The sequence below is a fragment of the Salvia miltiorrhiza genome, chromosome 4 (assembly GCF_028751815.1).
Source record: "Salvia miltiorrhiza cultivar Shanhuang (shh) chromosome 4, IMPLAD_Smil_shh, whole genome shotgun sequence".
In the NCBI taxonomy this organism is placed as follows: Eukaryota; Viridiplantae; Streptophyta; class Magnoliopsida; order Lamiales; family Lamiaceae; genus Salvia; species Salvia miltiorrhiza.
Window position 1 is genome coordinate 10,287,512 of NC_080390.1, and position 12,362 is coordinate 10,299,873.

The 12,362-nt window shown below is 40.2% G+C and overlaps 1 pseudogene; it reads left to right on the forward strand.

The window, feature by feature from the left end:
* The first annotated feature begins 2,566 nt into the window (after nucleotides 1-2,566).
* Nucleotides 2,567-10,334, forward strand: LOC131022663 (wall-associated receptor kinase 2-like; annotated as a pseudogene).
* The last annotated feature ends 2,028 nt before the right edge of the window (nucleotides 10,335-12,362 follow it).

Consider the following 12,362-nt stretch of genomic DNA (forward strand, 5'->3'; position numbering starts at 1 on the left):
AGTCCAGAAATCGGGAGTCATCCAGGCGAGTCTAGACATCTCTCTCCCTTGGCGGGTACACTCCTTGAGCTCTTTCTTGTAGTCGCTCATCATGTCGGAGTATCTTTTGCGGGCGTTTTTCTCCTACATGGCCCTCACGTCATGCTCATCCTCGGGCTGCCAATAAAACTCTTTCTGTTGAAAGAAAGAGAATTAATTTAATATCAAATATTTTAACAATTTAATATGATAAATTTATATGCACTATAAATTTAATTGTACCCGTAATTCACCAAAAAACGTATCCTTCATCGCTGGGGGCGTCAACTTCCATGTGTACCCGCCTGGGTTATCAAACATCTTAAATGCTTGCGTGCAAGCTTTGGACAGGCCTATTGGCTCCAACAACACATTGTGTAAAAGTAATTTTATCACTTAATCATGGTATACGAGAAACAATAATTTAAACTAAAATACTTACCCAGTCGTAGGATTCCTCTGAAATACAATCCTCCATGTTTCCTTAGCCGATCTCTCTCTGATCACGGCAGCTGTAGGGCCCCTAGGCCTTCTAGCCCGTGAACTACTAGCAGAGACCTGGGGAGTCTCAGGAGTCCCAGAAATATGCGTCCCGGACCCATCTGTTTGGCGGGCACCTGTTTCTTTCGGCGACTTCCAGATGCACGCAAATTCTCCTTATATCGTAATTGGTCACAGAACATACAATTATGTAGCTCACTAGTTTCCCCCAATACAACATGCAATTATTAACACAGCAATCAATCTTCTCTACTGACAAACCCAAACCACGCAGATTTCTTTTCGTACTATAGAAGTCTTCTGGACAGTTGTTACCCTGCGATAAAACAGCTTTCATCATCGAAGACATCTGATTGTAAGTCATCTCTGACATGTGGCTTTCAGCCTTTATGCTCATGAATTAAGTCATCCAACTTAATTGTGTGTACGTGTCACATCCTGCGTACAATGGAGTATCCGCTGCATCCAACATGTTATAAATCTGCTGAGCGTCATTATTGGGCGGCTGCTCCAGATTTGGAGGATCTTGATAATTACTAGGTCCAGCATGGTCATGCACCATCCTTTCGTAGTTATTGTATGATCCATCATCCTCATCCATTATAACATGTTCTGTCAGCATATACAGCGGTGCTTCTCTGTGAGAAACCCAATTTGTGTAATTCAGGACAAATCCACGCCTACTAACATGTTTTCTGACCGTAGGTACATCTAAATACGCTTGATTCTTGCACTTCTTACACGGGCACCTAATGTTACCTTCTCCATCTGTGTACGCCGTTTGATTTCTCACCCACTCAAGGAAACTCTCAAGCCCCGTTTCAAATGCAGTACAATCATTGTATCTCGCGTACATCCACATACGATTATCACTCATTCTTGCAAATTCTAATTGAAAAAAACAAATAAAATATAATAAATTACTTGAAATCTAACAAAATTTCGACAACATAACCCCACTATCCTAACTACCAAGTGCTCGACTCTACCAGCAGCTATAGTGACCATAGTGGTCCTAATTTACTAAGCCTATACCAGGTCTACCCGGCCCCCCAATGTCGAAGCAATAATACAATACAAATAAAAGCAATAAAAATCAGGGTAATTAAATTAAAAACAATCATTTGTTGGGAGAAGATCCTTAAGAATTTGATTAAATCTATCCCACAATATATATAATAACATAACATTTCATAAACACATAGCACATAACATTTAATTTAACAAAATTATCTAACATATATAAATTATTCTAACAAACAACTTAAACTAATTGATTAAAATTAATCATGCTTAATACAATTTAAAATTAATCATGCTTCATATAATTTATTTATAAACAAAGCCCATTAAAAATTAATTAACTAGATCTAACAAATAAATCTATTTAATTAACATAAATACATAAATAAATTCATAAATAATTAAATAAATAAATAAGAGAAGCGTACAGTGGTGGTTTCCGGCGGGGTGTCGTGAAGAAGGCGGCGAAACGAGATCATCGAACTACAAGGAAGAATATAAGTGAAAATTAAATAATTATATATATAATTAAAATGAGATATATATAATTAAAATGAGATATATAGATCGAGAGAGAGAGAGAGAGAGAGTTACATGGGCACGGCGGCGGCGGCGGTGGGTAGAGACCGGAAGGAGCAGCAGGGGGGAGCGAGGGGGGGAGGGTCTATGTGCGGCGCAGAACTGAAAAAAAGAAGGGATACGCGTGACCTATATTTAATTCATTACCGACGGCAATTACCGTCGCTAATTAGCGACGGTAAAATGCCATCGGTAATTGTATAAAATTAAACATTTATTGCGTATAATAAAATTATCGGCGGCGTCGCCATTGCTAATTATCGGCGGCGATTTTGCCATCGGTAATTGGCCGGTGATTGCGAAAGGGCGGGTCGCCTGAAATGCCGCCGCCGTGCCGCCCGTAATTACCGACGGCAAAATCGTCGCCGGTAATTGTCGTCGTTATTTACGCGTTTTTTTGTAGTGTAGCCAACCTCGCTAATTATAATCTCAACCACGTCGGAAATTAAACATGCATCCACTCCTCCTCGCCAGCTGCCTCCTCCTCAGCGGCCTAACCCTAACAACACTCGCCGCCACCAATTCCACCACCCCCGCCGCGGACACACACAGCATCTCCAAAGGCGCCACCATCACCAAGCTCGACTGCCCGGACAAATGCGGCAACCTCACCGTGCCCTACCCCTTCGGCATCGGCGCCGACTCCGGCTGCGCCCTCAATTTCGACTTCGAGCTCAACTGCACCACCGCCTTTGGCGCGCCGCAGGCGCTAAACGGCAACATCCAATTCTTCGACATCTCCGATGACCACTGTCGCGTCTCCATCGCCGTGGCCAGAAAGTGCTACGACAGATTCGGCTCGATCACGCAGGAGAACGACGCCTCGTATAACCTCAGGGATAGCGCCTACAGCTACTCGACGCTGAACAAGTTCACCGTCATCGGTTGCGATGACTTCTCCCTGATCAGCAGCAGCGGCGGCCGCAACTTCACCAGCGGCTGCATCACGCTCTGCTCCCGAGCTGAGGACATGATCGGCGGCTCGTGTTCGGGAATTGGGTGCTGCCAGACCGCATTGCCCAGAGGCTTCCAATACTACGAAATGGTTGTGAAGAGCTTGAACAACCACACCAACATCTCGTCGTTTGACACGTGCAGCTACGCGTTCTTTGGGGAGGAAGATCGGTTCGAGTTTCGCGGGGCGGCGGATCTTTCCGACCCGAATTTCATGCAGCGGGTCGAGGATACAGTCCCCATCGTGCTGGATTGGGTCATTGGGAATTTGAGTTGCGATAGCGCTAGGAGTTCCAATGGTTATGCATGCAAGGGTGATAGTGACTGCGTTGACTCCGGCACCGGCTTGGGAGGGTACCGCTGCAGATGTAAAAGCGGGTATGAAGGCAACCCGTATTTGGATCCGGGCTGCAAAGGTACGTTCTTTTTTTAAAGCCTTTTTTGGCACTTCAGTGTTTCATATTTACATAAATTTTTTCCAATTTCAATTTTATATGTTTTTTAAAATTATTAGACTTCATTTCATCCATTTATGATATATAATTATTTTTTATTATTTAATCAATTTTATTTCATTGTTAGAATTGATAAATTCAAAGTTAGGGCATCATATAATTTTTTTAAATTTTAATTTTTGTAAATAAAAGTAAAGTATAATTCATAATATTATACTAATAAATTTTATTTTCATAAAAAATATAATTAAAATAATTAATAAATACTCTCTTCGTCCACGAAATCGTTTCTACATTGTGGTGTCACGGGTTTTAGAAAATGATGGATAGAAGTAGTTGATAATAGTGAGTACGTATTAATGTGAGTTGAGTTTGGGTCCCACTGGCCACTACAAATGTATGGTGGAAAATAAAGTGTCATGTGAACCCTACTGTTATAAATGGAAGTGAAAATAATATTGTAGACCGACCAAAATGAAAAAAATGAAAACGATATCGTGGACGGAAGGAGTACGACAACGGGACATGATAGCACACAAAATGGTGGGACATTGGATCTCATCCGTAATTTTTATAGCAAAAAATATAATCGCATGTGTTGTCAATTAATTTATGTGATATTATCATATATTTATAGATAGATGATACTCATTTCGTTTTTTGGATTCTAACACGAATTTAATAAAACAGTTGGTGGGCTTAGTAGATAAAAGAGTCTCACCTTACAAAAATGTGTGACTATTTTCAATAAATAATTAAGGGGAGTTTGTAAGATTGAAATTATGAAATATAAGAAGAGAGTGTTGAATCATGTCCTAATAAAAAAGAAAATATAGTAGTATATTTTAATATATAGATGCCAAATGAAGTAATTATTGTATATTTTTGTGAAAGGAGAAAGTATATAACATTAATCCTAAGGATTTCAGATTATCAAGTATAAGGCTGTATAGTATAAGGCTGTATATTTCTTAGGCAATTATCGAATTAAATATTCCTAAATAAACTATTTGCATAGTCCCAACGTTCAATAATATCAACAAAAAACTTAGATCGTTGATGTCAATAAAGCAAGAAATGTCACCACTAACGTTTTTTATTGACAATTTGCTTACTTAAGTAAAGCATACAAAGTTGAAATTGAAGAAAAAATATTTAAGAAAATAAATAAAATTGAAAATGGAACACAAAGTGGAACATAAAGTGTGGTACACTAAATTAGCGAAAAATACATCAAATCATCACACGTACTTATGCTTCTTCCATTATGTTCTTACACAATTTAGTTATAGGTAGCTGCTATTATAAGTTAGCATGCCGTCAATCGAGAATGTTAATAAGGATAGTTTTAGTACAATGTCAACAATTTGACTCTTTTATTAAATATTAGGGATAATTGAGTGAAAATACACAAACTTTGCCAAAAATTCATATTTGACGCGAAGTTAGGATTTTACATTTTAATACACCAACTTTCGTTGTTGTCCAAATTTGACACGACTTAATTCTTAAAAATTCAAAAAACAACCCCTTTTTGTAAATAATTATACAAAGACTCACTTATGTTATTATTTGGGACATTTAAACCAAAACAAGATATTTCCTTATGATGTTTTCTTTTAATCTTTGATCCGCGCCTAAAATGGTTTAAAAGAAAATATCATAAGGAAATATCTTGTTTTGGTTTAAATGTCCCAAATTATAACATAAGTGGGTCTTTGTATAATTATTTACAAAAAGGGGTTATTTTTTGAATTTTTAAGAATTAAGTCGTGTCAAATTTAGACAATAACGAAAGTTGGTGTATTAAAATGTAAAATCCTAACTTCACGTCAAATATGGATTTTTGACAAAGTTTGTGTATTTAGGTGCAATTTTCCCTAAATATTATTGAAAGTCTGTGACATTTTTGTGACTATACAAATAGTTTTATTATTTAATGAAGAGTGGATTTTGAAAATGACCTATTTATTTTAGTAAAATTAAAAAAAAAATCATTAAGATAAAAAACTTAAAAAATGATCATTTTTACCATTTTACCCTTTAAACATCACACCTTTAAAAATTCGCGCATTTCACAACTAGTCGAATTCACAACCAACATTTAATTCACAACCAGAATTTTTTTGTTTTGAATTCACAACCAGAATTTAAGTCACGACCAGAATTTATTTTGGTTGTGAATTCAAGCAGTTGTGAATTTGAGTTTTTAAAGTTTGAATTCACAACTAAAATTAGAATTTATTTTGGTTGTGAATTCGAGTTTTAGTTGTGAATTCATAGATCTGGTTGTGAATTCAAGAATATTAAGTTGTGAATTCATCGAGCTGGTTGTGAATTCAAGAACACTAAGTTGTGAATTTATCGAGCTGGTTGTGAATTCATAGATCTAGTTGTGAATTTAAAAAAGGGTTAAGGTACAAATGTCCCCCTAAACAAGACACCCCTAGAGCGTATCCCTTCCTATTCTCGATGTTGGCTCAAATAAACCCCCGGAGTCAATAAAAAAGGGTGCATTTAAACCCAGCAAGTTAACGGTTGTCTAACGTCGTTAACTTGCTGGGTTTAAATGTACGTTTATGGACTCTGAGGGTGTATTTGGGCCAAGGTCGAGAATGGGGGGTATGCCCCATCACCCTCTCAGCAAAACACTCCGGCACCGCCACGCACGCCGCCTCTCCCTTCTCTTCTCTGCAACGACCTCACTTATGCCAGTGGACTTCCCTTGGATTTGGATAATCTCAACTCTCTCGGTGAAGATGCCGGAGCTCAGGAAGTTGGTTCCTGTCGGGCAGAGGATGAAATTAGAAATCTGATTTTGAAATTGGTTGTTCTTCTTGCTGGGTTGCGTTGAACCTTCTTCACCGACTACTGCGACTGTCATCGACCCAGGCCGATGCAGAGGACATGAGTGACAGACGAGGCGACAGCAGGCGGTTCAGGGCTCGCCGGCGTGCCGCGTCCGACTGCTTTCCGCCGTCTGCGTCGCGCCTCAGATCAGAGACGTCTTTGTCTCTCGGTGACATTCCCACCGACTCAGCCTTGGAGTCAGATGTGCGAGGGCAGATGATTCGCGTGTTTCCGACGGTGGGCTTGGATGCCGGAGCGGGAGCAACTATCAATGGAGGTCTCGCGTGGACGGACCTTTGTGTGGCGGCGACGACACCACTGTAAGCGGTGGCGAGGAGGATGTTCCTCCTTCGTTTTTCTCGTCCTACCGCATCGACGTTGGGAGACAGAGTGTCCGTGAACGAGAAACAACTGGCGAGGAAGCGTGACGTCTGAAAACGTCACAACCCTTCTCCAGCGTGGCACCGAACGCGGCAGCGACAAGAATGGGAAGAAGGCGGCGGCCGCTACTTAAAAGGTGGGCCCACGAGAAAAAAAATTAAGAGAACGGCGTTAGACGGTCGTTAACTTGCTGGGTTTAAATGCATCATTTTTATTTACTATGGGGGTTTATTTGGGCCAACATCGAGAATGTGGAGGGATACGCTCTAGGGGTGTCTTGTTTAGGAGGGCTTTTGTACCTTAACCCTTTAAAAAATATTAAGTTGTGAATTCATAGATCTGGTTATGAATTCAAAAACATTAAGTTGTGAATTCAAGAACATTAAAAAAATAATTGGTGCTCTTCGTAAACATTAAAAAATCATTAAGTTCATCATATTCTAACTCGAATGAAATCCAAATCTCTTTTTGTTTAATCTTGCAATGACTAATTATATAGTATGAAAAAAAATGAATACAATATCATATCTAAAAAAGAGAAAATCGTCCGTGATCCAAATCCATCAACAAGAATAAAATTTCCACAAATAGCAAACGACATTCAAACACCATATTTGAACATTGAAAATAAACAAATAAATCAAGAGTTTCAATCAATTGGAACATGCATAAAGCTATAGAAGCAATATGACTAGATCTGCATAGAAGATGACCGTTGCTCTCCCTCACCTCTGAACCCCGGCGGTGGCACGGCCACAAGCCGCGCCTCCACTTCAAGCTTAACCCTAGATCTGCGTAGAAGATGATAAGAAAACTGAAAATCGGTGACAAGGACGCCGAACCGCTGGAGGTGAAGGGGGAAAACCTCGCGGAACTCGAAGCGCCACCGCACTCATCCTCCGCTCGGTGAGTTTTGCCAAGCCGCGGGATCTATGTCCTCGGCGCTGCTGCCGCGCAGCCGCTGGAGAGAGAGAGAGAGAGAGAGAGAGAGGAAAGAGAGAGAAACAGGAGATGAAGACGGTGGAGATAGACGGCGGCGTCGATGGAGATGAAGGCAGTGGAGATATCAACAGCGACCTTTCTCGTCGGCCACCGCAGGAGAGAGAGAGAGAGAGAGAGAGAGAGAGAGAGAGAGAGAGAGAGAGAGAGAGAGATGATGGAGAGAATGACGCGTGTAACTATTTTTTTATTTTTTATGTTAAGGGTAAAATTGTACTTCTACATAAAATCTAACAAAATTTTAATGTTTTTATCTTAGTGGACAAATTTTAATTTTACAATATGAAAATGGCTATATCTGTATATTAACTCTTTAATGAATTTGATAATTGTCCTATTTTGCTTAATATAAATTATAAATTCTTAATGTCGTCACATATCAATCATCTACAAATTAAATTAAAATTTAATGTTAAAAGAGTCATATATGATTTGAACTGTGTGTTTATGCCTAATTAATTATATGTTTTAATTTATAGATATCGATGAATGCGCCACAACGGATCTCAACGATTGTTCTGAAAATAGTGGCTTTAACATTCTGGGGAGTTACAAATTTTCAGGTCCTAAAGGATATTCTGGGGATGGCCTTAAGAACGGTAAAGGTTGCACTGCTAATAGCTCTCAGTCTCATTGGATGAACGTTGCCTTAGGTAATTTTATCTCGTTGATTTACATATCCTATTTTTACTATAATAGTTGGTGTTTTGTATGTGACGATTAGTACTTATTAGTTTGAATCATTGTCGCATTTAATTTCTTGCCGGAGATCAGAATTCGGTATGCATTTGCTCAGATGTTGGCATTTATACCCTTCTATTACAAATGTATTTAACATTATTTATTGCATACATAAATGAAACATACGTGGCAACTCAAAGGGAAAATTGCTCGATATTAGAGCGTATATTAAAATTTAAATTCTTAGTACTGTCACACTTCAATTCTCCAGGCATGGAATATGAGATATCATACTAGAAGTCAATGGGATATAGATCTTGATAGCACCTTATAGATACTTTAAAGACATATTCTATTAATTAGATGAAGAATTTTAATGATTATATCATATTGCAATCTTATTCGAGATAATTAAATAATGCAGGTATCAGATTTGGTTTCCTAGCTGTAGTCATTGCTGCAATGTTAATATATTTTAGCCTCAAGAAAAGAAAACTCATAAAACTCAAAGAGAAATTCTTCCATCAAAATGGTGGCATGCTCCTAAAACAGCAAGTCTCCTCCGTTGAAGAAGGCAATTCGATGGAATCAACAAAGATATTCACGGCGGAGCAGCTGGAGAAGGCCACCAACAACTACGTCGACGATAGGATCCTCGGCCATGGAGACTACGGTACAGTTTACAAGGGGATCCTGCCCAACAACGACATCGTTGCGATAAAAAAGTCACGAGTTATGGACGTAAGCCAGATCGAACAGTTTATCAATGAGGTCGTGATCTTGACACAGATCAATCACAGGAACATGGTCAAATTATTGGGGTGTTGTTTGGAGGCCGAGGTGCTCCTGCTCGTGTATGAGTACGTCTCCCACGGCACGCTTTATGAGCACATCAATAGGTAAGGGCAGATGTAGAAAAAAAATCATAATAAAAACTACACTTTTAAAATTTTGATTTTGAGATTTTTACATGATGACTAGCTTTTCTATGATTCGATTTGATGATATACACGGACGTTTACATAAAATCGATAATTTGACGATTTTATTATAAATAAAAAATAGAGTTTTGTTTGCTCATGACCTCTTATTATGTCCGCCATTATCAACAGGGCTGGGACCGACAATTGGATTTCCTGGGAGAGTCGCTTGAGGATCGCGTTAGAGGCGGCCGGGGCCCTATCGTACCTTCACTCAGCAGCCAACATCCCGATCACTCATATGGACGTGAAATCCGCCAACATCTTGCTCGATGAGTACTTCACTGCAAAGATCTCCGATTTCGGGGCCTCCAGGCTCATTTCCCTCGACCAGACAGAGGTGACAACCTTGGTCCAGGGAACTTTAGGTTACTTGGACCCCGAGTATTTCCACTCGGGCCTGTTAACAGAGAAGAGCGACGTCTACAGCTTTGGTGTCGTCTTAGCCGAGCTGATGACGGGGAAGCAGCCTATCGACATGGAGAGGAGCCTCGATACGCGTAATTTAATGACATATTTCTGCATGTCTGTCAAGGAGAACAAGTTGTTTCAGATCCTGGAGCCGAGGGTGGTGAGGGAAGGGTCGCTGGAGCAGCTGTAGACGATGGCGCAGTTGGTGAAACGGTGCCTGAATCTGAATGGCGAGGATAGGCCGACGATGAAGGAGGTGGCGATGGAGCTAGAAGGGTTGAGAAAGTTCAATAAGCATTCTTGGGCGAATAATCAGGATGTGCAGAAGGAGTCTATCGGGCTGATGAATAAAAAAGATGTCACTGCTGTTGCCGATCTGTATAGTGCTTCGGGAGAGGATTTGTACACGGTGCCTATCAGCTCGGCAGATCTCTCCGGGCAATACAGCTTGAACAGTTATCCAAGCCAGAACTTTCTCACTCACGTGAATAGCCCACGTTAATGGAATCAGGTGGCGTTGATTGGTAGTGTTAAATATTTTGGATTGTGTTATTTTGATAACTTTCTTGAGATGGGGTGAAAGTCCGAAACAATTGTAATATATGTAAATTGATTGACCAACAATTTCACTATCCAAATATTCAAAAGAAACCAACACACAAATCCAAAAATATCAAAGTTCGTGTACAGTATTAAAAAAAGAAAATCTTGTCGACCAACAAAAAATGTAACAAACAATTTCAGGAAAAAAAAAAGAACATTACAATTGAGACCGTCAGAACAATTCTAAACTTTATTCTATCTAAAGACTTCATAAACAGTCATATTCAGCACTACAACAAAAAATGGTTTTCCAGACACCAAAAAGTGCCCCAATATATACTCTATTGGGGCACTTTTTATTTTCGGGGCACTTAGTACATGTGCCTCCAAGTATCGTGTCCCAATAGGGTTGGGGACACTTTTTATGTGCCTCGATATCAATAGATTACTCGACAATTTATTATGCCCCGAAATTGATTTCTAGAGGCACATAAAAATGCCCCTTAAAACGTTTTGAAATGCATTGATAAGTTTATTGGGATATTTATTTGTGTCTTCAAATGAAATATTGGTGCACACCTCCAAACAATGGATTACAGCGGTCATCTCATTTTCATTCATCTCATTTTCATGCGTGATGTATCGGTACTCGGCATCTTTCAATTTCCGACTCTCGGAGGCAACAGGGTGTTTGTTTTGAACCAAGACGCCACCAATGGCACGATCCGAGGCATCCACCTGCACCTCAAATGGCTTATCAAACACGGGCAGCTTCAATACAAGCTCGGTAAATAGTGCTTCCTTCAACCGATCAAATGCCTTCTGACAAGAATCTGCCAATTCCCACTTGGAATCCTTCTTTAGCAAATCTGTCAAGCGACTAACAATTTTGGAATAGCCCATGATGAACTGCCTATAATAGTTAGCCAACCCGAGAAAGGAACGAAGCTCCGCTACCTTGCACGGCTCAGTCCAATCCAACACAGCCTGGACCTTCTTTCTATCCATCTGGATCTGCCCTCGACCTATCACATGGCCGAGGAATGTGATCTGCTCACGACAAAACTCACATTTCACCTTCTTCGCATAGAGTTTATTCTGCCTCAACTTCAAAAAGACAAATCTCAAGTGTGACAAGTGATCATCCAACGTTTCAGAATATATCACAATATCATCCAAATATACTACCACAAAGTGATCAAGGAACTCATACAACATGTCATTCATCAAGTTACAAAACGTGGTAGAGGCATTCGTTAAACCAAACAGCATCACCAAAAACTCAAATGAACCGTACCTCGTCACACAAGTTGTCTTCGCCTCATCACCCAGCGCAATACGAACTTGCCAATAGCCTGACCTTAGATCAATCTTTGTGTAGTAACGTGCCTTCGTCAGCTTGTCAAATAAGTCCAAGGCATTCAGAATAGGATACTTATTTTTTATAGTAACCTTATTCAATGCCCTGTAATCCATGCAAAACCTTAGGGACCCGTCCTGCTTCTTTTGGAAGAGCACCGGCTAGCCGTATGGTGCCTTTGAGGGTTGCACCATCCCGGTACGCAAGAGCTCATCCAATTGCTTCCTCAGCTCAGCCAACTCCACAGGTGGCATTCTGTATGGGGCTTGGGCTGGCGGCCTAGCTCTAGGATCTAACTCAATCTTATGATCTGTCGCCCGCCTCGGAGGTAATTCCCTAGGCAACTCGGGAGGCATCACATCCTCGAACTCATCCAATAAACTTGCAACAGCATCCGACATTTCTTGGGTAACGCCGGGTTTGATTTCAACTATGGCAGCAAGATATGTCGGCATCCCACTCCGAACTCCAGCCTTCAATTGTATCGCCGAGATCAACTCGACTTTTTTTTCCCAACGTTTATCCCATTCAGGTACACACCTTGAACAAACGAGGGGCAGCTTTCATCATAAATCATAATACCGCCTAAGTAAGGCATCACAGCAACCTTTGCCACCGTTAGAAGTC